The sequence below is a fragment of the Gracilinanus agilis genome, chromosome 3 (genome assembly GCF_016433145.1).
Source record: "Gracilinanus agilis isolate LMUSP501 chromosome 3, AgileGrace, whole genome shotgun sequence".
NCBI classification, from domain to species: Eukaryota; Metazoa; Chordata; class Mammalia; order Didelphimorphia; family Didelphidae; genus Gracilinanus; species Gracilinanus agilis.
In genome coordinates, this window is record NC_058132.1 from 498764718 (window position 1) to 498779683 (window position 14966).

Here is a 14966-nt window from a genome sequence, read left to right on the forward strand (position 1 = left end):
ACTCCTAACAGCATTTACTTCTGCTTTCCCCTGGCTCCCAGACTTGTCATGAGCCACTAGCTCCATTCTCCAGGATATCTCTTTCTGGAAGTCCTGTGGCTATCATCTGCAGGTACAAACAGAGAAAGGAAGGAGGGAGTATATCTAAGAGAAAAAGAAGTAGAAAGAAGGAAAGTGATATGGGAGATAAGAAAGTAAAGTTCTGTGTCTGGTGAACTGACTCTAAAAAAGTTCCAAACACATGATCGATAAGCTGATTACTTTGAAAGGACAACAGTCCCTGGGATGATGCATTTATTAAGAGTCTGCTTTATGCTATGTGCTTTACAAACATACATTAGAACCTCATGGCATCCTGTGCTATGTGCTTTACAAACATACATTAGAACCTCATGGCATCCTTGGGAGGTGGGTGTTATTATCCCCACTTTATAGTAAAGGGAAAGGACTTGCCCAAGGTTACACAACGATGTTGTGAATCTGGATTTGAATTCTGATCTTCCTAATTCCAAGACCAGTACTCTCTCCATTACTCCCTCTAGCTATTTCTTATGTTTTTACTTTTTTTTTTCCTTGGTGGGGAAGGTGAAAATGTGCTGAATGTTGCATAGGCACACTATTCCTAAAAACATTTAAAAATATTTGATAAAAAGACAAAAATATTGAATGCTTATATTTCTTTTTCATAAGACAATGAGCAAGACTTGAAGCTGAGATGAGCTTTTGGATTTATGAATGAAGGATAAAGATAGGTCAATAATTAAGCCAAATTTTGAGGCCTACTCATTATAGGATGGAAAATTGAGCTCAAAGCTTGTGAATGTATTTTGAAGGCAATCATGCCTTGCATAAAATTAAGGGAATACAGTATAGCTTCTTTCATTCTTGAGGTAATAACTCAAGAAATTAGAAAGACTTTCCACTTTGAAACATGAAAAGATCATCAACTTGATCTCTGGCATCTGTGCTTGCTACAGAAAAATTTACAATGAAAGAAAAATGGTAGCAAAACAGATGTCCTTGGAACCATTACTCAAGAAGCTATCAAATAGCCTCAAGGTCTAGAATCATAGAACTTTAGATCAGAGATGGACCTTTGAGATCAACTAGTCTAACTCCCTCAGTAAGTTTTCTCAAAGGAACCTGTCACAACTTCCCTAAGGAAAACCTTTAAATTTTATGACCTTGATGAAAGTTTTCCTTTATCTTCTATTTTTTTGGTATGTGTCTGGAATTAAAAGAATTTTGTGCAATATAGTATGATACTATGTCTTATTAGTTTTATGGCATAGGAGGTTAGACTTGCCTGTTTGATTTTTGGACACTTTAGATAGCTTTATAATGTATAGTATGTAAGTGCCTATTTTAATCTGTCAATTAAAAAAAATTATTAAGCTTCTACTAGGTTCCAGGCATTGTACCAGGCACTGGAGACACAAAAACAAAAGTGAGACAAGCCCTACCCTTAAGGAGCTTACTTGTACAGTTCCTGTTTAAGGAGGTTCAGATTCCCCAAATGCATAACTTTGGGTATTTTGAAGGAATTCTGGAATCTGTGTGGGTGAAGGCTTGGAATTCATTTGTGGAAAATTCTGTTAAAAAGAGAAGAGACCTGTGAAGTTCAAAAGAAGCAGATGAGCTCTGTATCTTGAGACAGAGACATGTGTCATGCATTTGGTACACCTGGCTTGTTTTCTCCCCAGCACTAGCATCCAGAAAGACTGAACTGTATGAGTCTGAGCAAGTCACTTAATCTCTCTCGGCTTCAGTTTCCTCATCTGCAAAATGATGATGAGTATAGCACCTACCTCACAATATTGTTGTGAGGATCAAATACATTAACACACATAAAGTGCTTTTCCAAACCTTAAAGTGCTCTATCGATGCTATGTTTTAGAAATTTTGAACTGACCACAGATTATTTTTTTTTCCTGGAAGGGCAGATTGGTTGATGGTACAGTATGGTATTTGTTTTGCCATCAGGACATTTGTAAACTCTGTTGTAATTTTCTTCTTATCTTCATGTTTTGTTTTGGTTATTTTGCTTGAGAATGTTCCTCATTCTAGTCAAATTTTGTTTTCCTTTATTTTCTCCTAGTGAAGAGCCTTCTTTTGTTTTGTTTTTTGAAGCATTGACAATTTTATTTCATTTTCTGTTAATATAGTGGAATTATGCTCTCCATAATTACTCCAGAAAACGTTATTTATTCTGAACTTTATTTCATTTATTTTGTGAAGGTATGAAGTTTTTTCACAAACCAACTTGGCATCCCATTTATCTGCTACTAGCATGCAGTATTGTTATGTGATATGTCTTGCTGAATTTTGTTGATGTGCTTTATATTTATGAACAAGTTTTGAATGCCCAATTTAACGCATAATTTTTGCTATATATTAATACACAGAAGTTATTGATTTCTTATGAGTTTGATTTAATGCCTGCTTCTTTGATATCTCTTGAATTTAATGTTTATAGGGGCAGTACATGAAGCAGCTAGGTGGCAAAGTAGATAAAGTGCCGGGCCTGAGGTCAGGAAGACTCATCTTTCCAAGCATCAATCTGGCCTCAGATACTTACTACCTGTATGACTCTATGCTAGCACTTAACCCTGTTATTCTTGGTTTTCTCATCTGTGAAATGAAAGGGAGAAGGAAATGTCAAAACATTCTAGCATCTTGATCAAGAAAATCCTACATGGGGTCACAAGGAGCAAGAAACAACTGAGCAACAATACTCAGTATATTAATTGCATAAAGATTGGCTTGCTATAATAGCAAGCAATTTTATTTCTCAAGTTAATATTTGAGGGGCATCCAGGTAGCACAGTGAAAGAGTAGAAGGTTTACAGTTGTACTAGGTTCAAATATAGCCTCAGATACTTCCTAGCTGTATGACCCTGAGCAAGTCACAACACCAATTGCCTAGCCAGTATCCCTCTTCTATTTTAGACTTGAAACTAAGACAGAAGGTAAGAAGTTTTTTTGTTTGTATTTTTTTAAATATTTGGGATACTGAGGTCACAAGTGCAGTTACTCTTAAAATACAAAATATGGGATTTTAAGTCTTGAATTGTAATAGAAACAAAAGGCAATATAATACTAGAATACATTGTAAAGACCTTCAACAAAGAGATAGCAGTTCTAAACCTTCATATTCAGGAGACTCACAAATTGGCTGAACAATTGAAAGTTAGTCAATACAAAGTTGTTGAGAGATTAGGCTAGGTGCCAATTTACAGAAGAGTCTCAGAGCGGAGGGACCCTCTGGGATTATTCACCAAAACCCTTTCTTACCCAGAGGAAAGATAATTGGACATTTTAACTACAAGGTGATGAGAAATTGATAAACTCTTGCTTCAAGTATTGAGCAAAAGTAAGCATCTACCACTTGTACAAAGACTGTCTGGAAGTGATGTTTCCAGTGAAGAAATGTATACTATATAACAGGATGAGTGTTCTAAACCTACATGCAAGTTCTTAACTAAAATGGCTAGTATAGCAACTCCAAAATTAATGAGCTCAAGAAAACTGATATCCAACCTGCCCCTATTTTAAGTCCAGGTAGAGTGAAACAAGCATATAATGACACAGGACAACAGCCCAAATCATCTACTACCAGAGGTATAGAAGCAGAAAGATTGGAAAGTGACAAGAGAAATAGACCCATCAGACAAGTTCCTAGACTAACTAAAGATGAGATTTAAAGAAAAACACTACCTGAGGGGGAAAATCTGTGCAGCAGTTTCTTTGATAAACATCTCATTTCTAAGATATATAAGGAATTGTTTTGAATTTATAAGAAAAAAAGCCATTCCTCAAATGATAAATGATCTAAAGATAGGATTATATAGTTCTCAAGGGAAGAAGCCCAGACAATTATAACCTTTTGAAAAAAATGCTTCAAATCACTACTAAATAGAGAAATGCAAATTAAAGCAATTTCGAGATTCTTCCTCACACTCATCAGATAAAATTGGCAAAAAGGAAAAAAAAATGAAAAGAAATGTTGGAAAGGCCTTGAGGAAATATTAATGCAATGTGGCGGACCTTTGAATGGGTACAACTATCCTAGAGGGCAATTTTAGTTATATACAATAAACACTTACTAAAATGTGAGTGCCCTTTGACCTAGCTATATCACTGCTGGGTCTGCTTCTAAAAGAGGCCAAATAAAGAGGAAAAGGGTCCTTTATGAACATTATTATATTATATATATGTTATATGTTATATATATAACAGCTCTTTTGTGGATATAAAAAAAAAACCCAAAACTAACAAAATGTCCATCTGAATAATCTGCAATGTATAAATGGGATGGAGTACTATTTTGGTGTAATAAATGAGGAAATATATTATTTCAAAAGGGCATGGGGGGGTGTTATGAGTTTGTGATATTATGGAAAGATGTCTGGGCTATTCCTTACCTGTGGTTTAAAGTTATACCTGGGTATTTTAGAGGGATAATGGACATGGAATTTGCACAACCCATTTTAACAATTAACATATTGGATTTATTGTGTCACATGCCAGTTCTGATTCTGACTGGTTATTTTGTATACAAATTGAGGTGGATATTGTTTCATACTGGGTATTGTATTAAAATCATTGTGACTTGGTGTTTCAGGGATTCTGAAACCAAAAAAATGTTAAGATTATTGCAAATTAAGTTGGATAATTTAGAATTATGTATGCAAAACGGTTCTTTCTCTGGTCAATCCCTTGGTACTTCCCACACTGGCAACATGACTGAGTATGTGAACATGGGCATTTCTGGCAAAGGTGTAACAACAAAGGCTGAACTAGAACAGCAGGCTCAGAATAAGGCTGAAACCCCCATTAATCTTTTTCCTCTTCGCGATCTTCCCATCATTCGCGAAGATGGTGTATTCCATGTCAAACAACATACTAGGTTCAGGTCTGAGGATGTAGAAAATCTGAAACGTAAGATCCCAAATTTCCATGATGACTCTGGGAAATTTGTGAAGATCTTTAAGGCTTTTGTGAAACGGCACGATCCAGACTTTGAGGATTGCTGGTACGTGTTAGGGGAGATCTTATCACACCATAACAGAGCAAAGTTTGTAGAGGAGACACGAAACACGGAGGGAATGACAACATGGCCTGTAGCTTGGGAGGAACTGGACCTGAATTTAGTTCCTACCTACCATATGTTGAAACAAGCGCCAAAGTCTCTTATTCAAGTTCTAGAGAACCATGCTAAGCATCCTAATTCTTGGAGTAAATGTGAAAAGATCAGGCAGACAGCTCTAGAGATCCCTGCAACTTTTTTGGACAGGATCATTGAGGCAGCAGAAATGTATTTGAACATGAATATTCTAGAAAATACCACCGTAGATCATGTTAAAAGGATTTTTGTGAGAAATTCGGTTCCCCAGGTAAAGAAAATTTTCATGGACAATTACCCTGATTGGGAATTGTTGAGCCCTAGACGAATTAAAGCAAAAAGCAACATACGTGTTTGCCCAAGAAAAGGACAGGAGTAGTGATGACAAGGATATAATCATTGAAAATCTTAGGAAGCAATTACAGGAGGCAAATTCTCAAGCTAATGAGAAGGAAATAAATGAAATCAAGGCAGTAGCAGCGTTATGGGCAGCAGAAAAAAAGGAATAATAATAATTATTATAAGACCAATAGAAATTCAAACACTAGAAACCAGAGGCAGCAATCTTGTTATGTTTGTGGAGGTATTGGGCATTTTGCAAGGGACTGTAGATACAGAAAGAGATCATATGGGCAGAGATACAATAACAACAATGGAAATAATCGGTATAATAATTATGGTTACAGGGGAAATAATTGGAATAATGGTTTGAATCAGAGAAATGGACAACAAAATGTGTTCCCATGTCAGAATGCATGCTGTCAAGGTGCACAAGCTCCTAATTTGACAACGATGCAGGAATGTATTCGCATGGGAACTCGCCCCAAGTTTAGTCACGTTGTTCAGGGGAATGTTAATAATGGTAACATGAATGGAGGGACAGCTTCATTATGAAGGCGTGCCCGAAGTTCAGAAGTGATTGATCAAGGTAATGGAACTAAAGTGAATGTTGATGTAATTGTATGTGTTAAAGATGATGATAATGTAATTGTGAATAATGGAAATGATGCACTTGGTGTTAATATTGATTTAATTGGTGATAATAAGAATTTAATTAATAATGGTGATGAGTTGATCAGTGTTAATTTAAATGGAATCAATAATAGTTTAATCAATGTGAATGATAATTTGATGAGAATTAATGATAATTTGAATGGTGTTAATGTTAAATTATCTGAATTAACTACTAGTAATGGTGTAAATAGTACTTTAACCAGTGTTAATGGTAATTTACCTACTGGTAGTGGTAATTTAACTAGTGTTGGTAATAATTTGATTAAGATTGATGATGGTTTATATGATGTTGATAATAATTTGATTAATGTTGTAAATAATTGTGAGAAAAAGAGAAATGGTGTTGTAAATGGTGTTAGAAGTTCTAGTAAGTGTGGAATTAAGAAGAATAATAGAAATTGTAATTTGATTAAGGATAATTTGATTGTGAATAAGAACAATGATACCAGAATAGAGGTGAAAAGGACCAATGGTTTAAAATCCTGGGAAAATTCTGTAATTCTTGATGATGTTAACTTGGATGAACAGGAAATGGCTGAGCTTTGTTCTGATGTTACTGTTTTAGCTCTGGTGTTGGAAACTTTCCAACCTCTCAATAGTACTGAACCATATGTGTCTGTAACTATTGGAGACCAGATTTACGACCTTCTTGTCAATACCGGGGCAAGCAAATCAGTTTGCAAAGCTTTCCTGAAGATTGTAGAGCTGTTGGAACAATGGATGTGGTTGGTGCGACAGGTGTTATTCAGAAAGTAGCTAAATTGCAACCAAAAATGGTGACCCTAGGACCACTTTCAGTGGAACATGCATTTTTGTGTGTTCCAGAATGTCCTATGAATTTGTTGGGAAGAGATCTATTGTGTAAATTGAGGGCTACTATCCAATGTACTGAATCTGGTGATATTTCTTTGCATCTTCCAGAGGAATCTTTGAAGGCTTTTCGATTGCTTTTCTTAGATTCTAGCAGTACAGAGGATGACTTAGGTACTATCTATCCAATACCTGAGGATATACCTAAGGATTTGTGGTCAAAGTCATCAACAGATGTTGGGTTGCTAAAATCAGCTCCTCCAGTCAGGGTGAGGACAAAGGAAGGACCAGTTCCTTGTGTGCCTCAGTATCCCTTGACTAAGGAGGCGATAGAGGGTATTCGTCCGATTATAGAATCCCTAATCCAACAAGGGATAATAATACCATGCTTTTCTGAGTACAATACACCGATTTTGCCTATAAATAAGCCCAAACCAGATGAAAATGGCCAACTTGTGTGCCGATTTATTCAAGATCTAAGAGTGGTAAATGATTATGTCATCAAGACACATCCAGTTGTCCCAAGTCCAGCTGCTATAATTTCTTTCATTCCAAGTCAGGCTAGATATTTCACTGTGGTAGATTTATGTTTTGTGTTTTTCTTAATAACAATTCACGAGGATTCTCAAAAGATCTTTGCTTTGACTTGGGAAAAGACACAATGGACCTGGACGTGTCTCCCACAAAGGTATACCGAGTCACCATCTCAGTTTTCACAAATTCTAAATCGAGATCTGCAAACTATTAAATTTAAAGAGAGTAAATTGGTGCATTTTGTGGATGATATTCTTCTGGCATCCCCAAATGCAAAGGTGTGTCTTAGGGACAGCAAGATCCTTTTGATTGAATTGTATAAATGAGGACATAAAATCTCAAAAGCGAAATTACAGTTTGTTTTACCCAGGGTGCAATATCTCGGATTCGTGTTGTCAGAGGGTTCCAGAAGTATTACACAAAAGAGAATAGCTGACATACAGGAATTGAGTGCACCTAAAACTAAAAAACAACTTAGAGCTATTCTTGGAACTACTGGTTTCTGTAGATAATGGATTCCTGGATACAGTGGAATAACTAAATGTTTAACAGATCTGACCAGGAATACAGAACCATAACCTCTGAAACTAAAGCCTGAACATCGATTAGCCTTAGATAAGCTGAAAGAAGCCATTCTATCTGCACCTGCATTAGGAATCGCGGACTATGAGAAACCTTTTCAGCTGTTTGTCAACAAAACAAAGGGTATAGCTTCTGGTGTGTTGACACAGACTCTTGGACAAAGTTATCATCCAATTGGGTATTACAGTTGTCAATTAGATCTAATAGCTGTGGGGACAGTACTCTGTCTAAGGTGGGGTAGCTGCAGCAGCTGTGTTAGTCCAGAAGTCAGCTGATCTAGTTTTGGGATGTCCTTTAACAGTCTGTTGTTCACATTAGATAGAAGCACTAATGAGGAAGTTTCGTACTCAAGCATATTCAGACCAATGAATTGCTAAGTATGAAATTATTCTCTTAGGTAGTGAGAACATCAAGTTGAAGAGATGTAGCATACTTAATCCAGCTACTCTTCTTCCTGATTTGCCAAAGAATAGTGAGCCATTTCATGATTGTGTTGAGGTAGTAGATCTTGTGGATATGCCTAGGATGGATTTAAAAGATACTCCACTCAAAAATCCAGACTGGGTGTTATTCACGGATGGATCATCATATTTATGTAATGGAATTAGATGTACTGATGCTCCAGTTGTCACAGAATTTGAGACCCTGTGGTATGGCTCATTATCTAATAATCTTAGTGCTCAAGGTGCTGAATTGGTGGCATTGAAGCAAGCCTGTCTTCTAGCTGAAGGTAAAAGTGTGAATATTTACACAGACTCTCGATATGCATTTTCTGTTTGCCATGCAACAGGAACGATCTGGAAACAACAAGGTTTTATTACTGCATTGGGTAAACCAATAGCTCATGCAGCAATAATAACTGAGTTGTTACAAGCAATCCAGAAGCCAAAACAGCTGGCAGTAATTCATTGTAGGAGTCATACTTGTGGTAGAGATTCAGTCTCTAAAGGTAAGCATAGAGCTGATATCACCGCGAAGTATGCAGCCCAGAATGCTCCAATTTATGTGATGAATTTAACATCTATTGATTCTGATGATTTAGAGAAAGCTTATGTAGACTCAGATATTGAGAAATGAAAGGATAAATTTGGAGTGAGGAAAGAACATGGGATATGGATTACTGATACAGGAAGACCATTGTTACCAAAAGATTTGTATACCTATTTGTGTCAAGCCATTCACACAAAAGGTCATTTTGGTACACAAGCTGTTGTGNCCTTTGAATGGGTACAACTATCCTAGAGGGCAATTTTAGTTATATACAATAAACACTTACTAAAATGTGAGTGCCCTTTGACCTAGCTATATCACTGCTGGGTCTGCTTCTAAAAGAGGCCAAATAAAGAGGAAAAGGGTCCTTTATGAACATTATTATATTATATATATGTTATATGTTATATATATAACAGCTCTTTTGTGGATATAAAAAAAAAACCAAAACTAACAAAATGTCCATCTGAATAAGCTGCAATGTATAAATGGGATGGAGTACTATTTTGGTGTAATAAATGAGGAAATATATTATTTCAAAAGGGCATGGGGGGGGTGTTATGAGTTTGTGACATTATGGAAAGATGTCTGGGCTATTCCTTACCTGTGGTTTAAAGTTATACCTGGGTATTTTAGAGGGATAATGGACATGGAATTTGCACAACCCATTTTAACAATTAACATATTGGATTTATTGTGTCACATGCCAGTTCTGATTCTGACTGGTTATTTTGTATACAAATTGAGGTGGATATTGTTTCATATTGGGTATTGCATTAAAATCATTGTGACTTGGTGTTTCAGGGATTCTGAAACCAAAAAAATGTTAAGATTATTGCAAATTAAGTTGGATAATTTAGAATTATGTATGCAAAACGGTTCTTTCTCTGGTCAATCCCTTGGTACTTCCCACACTGGCAACATGACTGAATATGTGAACATGGGCATTTCTGGCAAAGGTGTGACAACAAAGGCTGAACTAGAACAGCAGGCTCAGAATAAGGCTGAAACCCCCATTAATCTTTTTCCTCTTCGCCATCTTCCCATCATTCGCGAAGATGGTGTATTCCATGTCAAACAACATACTAGGTTCAGGTCTGAGGATGTAGAAAATCTGAAACGTAAGATCCCAAATTTCCATGATGACTCTGGGAAATTTGTGAAGATCTTTAAGGCTTTTGTGAAACGGCACGATCCAGACTTTGAGGATTGCTGGTACGTGTTAGGGGAGATCTTATCACACCATAACAGAGCAAAGTTTGTAGAGGAGACACGAAACACGGAGGGAATGACAACATGGCCTGTAGCTTGGGAGGAACTGGACCTGAATTTAGTTCCTACCTACCATATGTTGAAACAAGCGCCAAAGTCTCTTATTCAAGTTCTAGAGAACCATGCTAAGCATCCTAATTCTTGGAGTAAATTTGAAAAGATCAGGCAGACAGCTCTAGAGATCCCTGCAACTTTTTTGGACAGGATCATTGAGGCAGCAGAAATGTATTTGAACATGAATATTCTAGAAAATACCACCGTAGATCATGTTAAAAGGATTTTTGTGAGAAATTCGGTTCCCCAGGTAAAGAAAATTTTCATGGACAATTACCCTGATTGGGAATTGTTGAGCCCTAGACGAATTAAAGCAAAAAGCAACATACGTGTTTGCCCAAGAAAAGGACAGGAGTAGTGATGACAAGGATATAATCATTGAAAATCTTAGGAAGCAATTACAGGAGGCAAATTCTCAAGCTAATGAGAAGGAAATAAATGAAATCAAGGCAGTAGCAGCGTTATGGGCAGCAGAAAAAAAGGAATAATAATAATTATTATAAGACCAATAGAAATTCAAACACTAGAAACCAGAGGCAGCAATCTTGTTATGTTTGTGGAGGTATTGGGCATTTTGCAAGGGACTGTAGATACAGAAAGAGATCATATGGGCAGAGATACAATAACAACAATGGAAATAATCGGTATAATAATTATGGTTACAGGGGAAATAATTGGAATAATGGTTTGAATCAGAGAAATGGACAACAAAATGTGTTCCCATGTCAGAATGCATGCTGTCAAGGTGCACAAGCTCCTAATTTGACAACGATGCAGGAATGTATTCGCATGGGAACTCGCCCCAAGTTTAGTCACGTTGTTCAGGGGAATGTTAATAATGGTAACATGAATGGAGGGACAGCTTCATTATGAAGGTGTGCCCGAAGTTCAGAAGTGATTGATCAAGGTAATGGAACTAAAGTGAATGTTGATGTAATTGTATGTGTTAAAGATGATGATAATGTAATTGTGAATAATGGAAATGATGCACTTGGTGTTAATATTGATTTAATTGGTGATAATAAGAATTTAATTAATAATGGTGATGATTTGATCAGTGTTAATTTAAATGGAATCAATAATAGTTTAATCAATGTGAATGATAATTTGATGAGAATTAATGATAATTTGAATGGTGTTAATGTTAAATTATCTGAATTAACTACTAGTAATGATGTAAATAGTACTTTAACCAATGTTAATGGTAATTTACCTACTGGTAGTGGTAATTTAACTAGTGTTGGTAATAATTTGATTAAGATTGATGATGGTTTATATGGTGTTGATAATAATTTGATTAATGTTGTAAATAATTGTGAGAAAAAGAGAAATGGTGTTGTAAATGGTGTTAGAAGTTCTAGTAAGTGTGGAATTAAGAAGAATAATAGAAATTGTAATTTGATTAAGGATAATTTGATTGTGAATAAGAACAATGATACCAGAATAGAGGTGAAAAGGACCAATGGTTTAAAATCCTGGGAAAATTCTGTAATTCTTGATGATGTTAACTTGGATGAACAGGAAATGGCTGAGCTTTGTTCTGATGTTACTGTTTTAGCTCTGGTGTTGGAAACTTTCCAACCTCTCAATAGTACTGAACCATATGTGTCTGTAACTATTGGAGACCAGATTTACGACCTTCTTGTCAATACCGGGGCAAGCAAATCAGTTTGCAAAGCTTTCCTGAAGATTGTAGAGCTGTTGGAACAATGGATGTGGTTGGTGCGACAGGTGTTATTCAGAAAGTAGCTAAATTGCAACCAAAAATGGTGACCCTAGGACCACTTTCAGTGGAACATGCATTTTTGTGTGTTCCAGAATGTCCTATGAATTTGTTGGGAAGAGATCTATTGTGTAAATTGAGGGCTACTATCCAATGTACTGAATCTGGTGATATTTCTTTGCATCTTCCAGAGGAATCTTTGAAGGCTTTTCGATTGCTTTTCTTAGATTCTAGCAGTACAGAGGATGACTTAGGTACTATCTATCCAATACCTGAGGATATACCTAAGGATTTGTGGTCAAAGTCATCAACAGATGTTGGGTTGCTAAAATCAGCTCCTCCAGTCAGGGTGAGGACAAAGGAAGGACCAGTTCCTTGTGTGCCTCAGTATCCCTTGACTAAGGAGGCGATAGAGGGTATTCGTCCGATTATAGAATCCCTAATCCAACAAGGGATAATAATACCATGCTTTTCTGAGTACAATACACCGATTTTGCCTATAAATAAGCCCAAACCAGATGAAAATGGCCAACTTGTGTGCCGATTTATTCAAGATCTAAGAGTGGTAAATGATTATGTCATCAAGACACATCCAGTTGTCCCAAGTCCAGCTGCTATAATTTCTTTCATTCCAAGTCAGGCTAGATATTTCACTGTGGTAGATTTATGTTCTGAGTTTTTCTCAATAACAATTCACAAGGATTCTCAAAAGATCTTTGCTTTGACTTGGGAAAAGACACAATGGACCTGGACGTGTCTCCCACAAAGGTATACCGAGTCACCATCTCAGTTTTCACAAATTCTAAATCGAGATCTGCAAACTATTAAATTTAAAGAGAGTAAATTGGTGCATTTTGTGGATGATATTCTTCTGGCATCCCCAAATGCAAAGGTGTGTCTTAGGGACAGCAAGATCCTTTTGATTGAATTGTATAAATGAGGACATAAAATCTCAAAAGCGAAATTACAGTTTGTTTTACCCAGGGTGCAATATCTTGGATTCGTGTTGTCAGAGGGTTCCAGAAGTATTACACAAAAGAGAATAGCTGACATACAGAAATTGAGTGCACCTAAAACTAAAAAACAACTTAGAGCTATTCTTGGAACTACTGGTTTCTGTAGATAATGGATTCCTGGATATAGTGGAATAACTAAATGTTTAACAGATCTGACCAGGAATACAGAACCAGAACCTCTGAAACTAAAGCCTGAACATCGATTAGCCTTAGATAAGCTGAAAGAAGCCATTCTATCTGCACCTGCATTAGGAATCGCGGACTATGAGAAACCTTTTCAGCTGTTTGTCAACAAAACAAAGGGTATAGCTTCTGGTGTGTTGACACAGACTCTTGGACAAAGTTATCATCCAATTGGGTATTACAGTTGTCAGTTAGATCTAATAGCTGTGGGGACAGTACCCTGTCTAAGGGGGGGTAGCTGCAGCAGCTGTGTTAGTCCAGAAGTCAGCTGATCTAGTTTTGGGATGTCCTTTAACAGTCTATTGTTCACATTAGATAGAAGCACTAATGAGGAAGTTTCGTACTCAAGCATATTCAGACCAATGAATTGCTAAGTATGAAATTATTCTCTTAGGTAGTGAGAACATCAAGTTGAAGAGATGTAGCATACTTAATCCAGCTACTCTTCTTCCTGATTTGCCAAAGAATGGTGAGCCATTGCATGATTGTGTTGAGGTAGTAGATCTTGTGGATATGCCTAGAATGGATTTAAAAGATACTCCACTCGAAAATCCAGACTGGGTGTTATTCACGGATGGATCATCATATTTATGTAATGGAATTAGATGTACTGGTGCTCCAGTTGTCACAGAATTTGAGACCCTGTGGTATGGCTCATTATCTAATAATCTTAGTGCTCAAGGTGCTGAATTGGTGGCATTGAAGCAAGCCTGTCTTCTAGCTGAAGGTAAAAGTGTGAATATTTACACAGACTCTCGATATGCATTTTCTGTTTGCCATGCAACAGGAACGATCTGGAAACAACAAGGTTTTATTACTGCATTGGGTAAACCAATAGCTCATGCAGCAATAATAACTGAGTTGTTACAAGCAATCCAGAAGCCAAAACAGCTGGCAGTAATTCATTGTAGGAGTCATACTTGTGGTAGAGATTCAGTCTCTAAAGGTAAGCATAGAGCTGATATCACCGCGAAGTATGCAGCCCAGAATGCTCCAATTTATGTGATGAATTTAACATCTATTGATTCTGATGATTTAGAGAAAGCTTATGTAGACTCAGATATTGAGAAATGAAAGGATAAATTTGGAGTGAGGAAAGAACATGGGATATGGATTACTGATACAGGAAGACCATTGTTACCAAAAGATTTGTATACCTATTTGTGTCAAGCCATTCACACAAAAGGTCATTTTGGTACACAAGCTGTTGTGTATTCCATCAGAAGACAATGGGTTGCTCCTGGAATAAGTATTGTTCCAAATAAGGTCTGTAATAGCTGTCCAGTCTGCCAAAAGTTCAATCAAAGTGCATTCAGAAAGAAAGGTTTGGGTGGCAGACTTTTAGCATATTGTCCTTTGGAGAGTTTACAGATTGATTATATCTGTATGCCTAAAGCTGGAAGATACAAGTATTGTCTTGTGATAGACAATAGACTGACTAAATGGCCTGAAGCTTTTCCATCAAATAACAATACAGCTAGTTTTGTGGTGAAAGTGTTACTTAAGGAAATTGTGCCTAGATTTGGTGTACCTTTAACCATAGATTCAGATTAGGGATCTCATTTCACTCAGGATATCCTTAGAAGAGTCTATGAGAATCTAGGAATAACACCTAAATATCATGTTCCTTATCATCCGCAAAGTTGAGGTCAGGTGGAGTGTA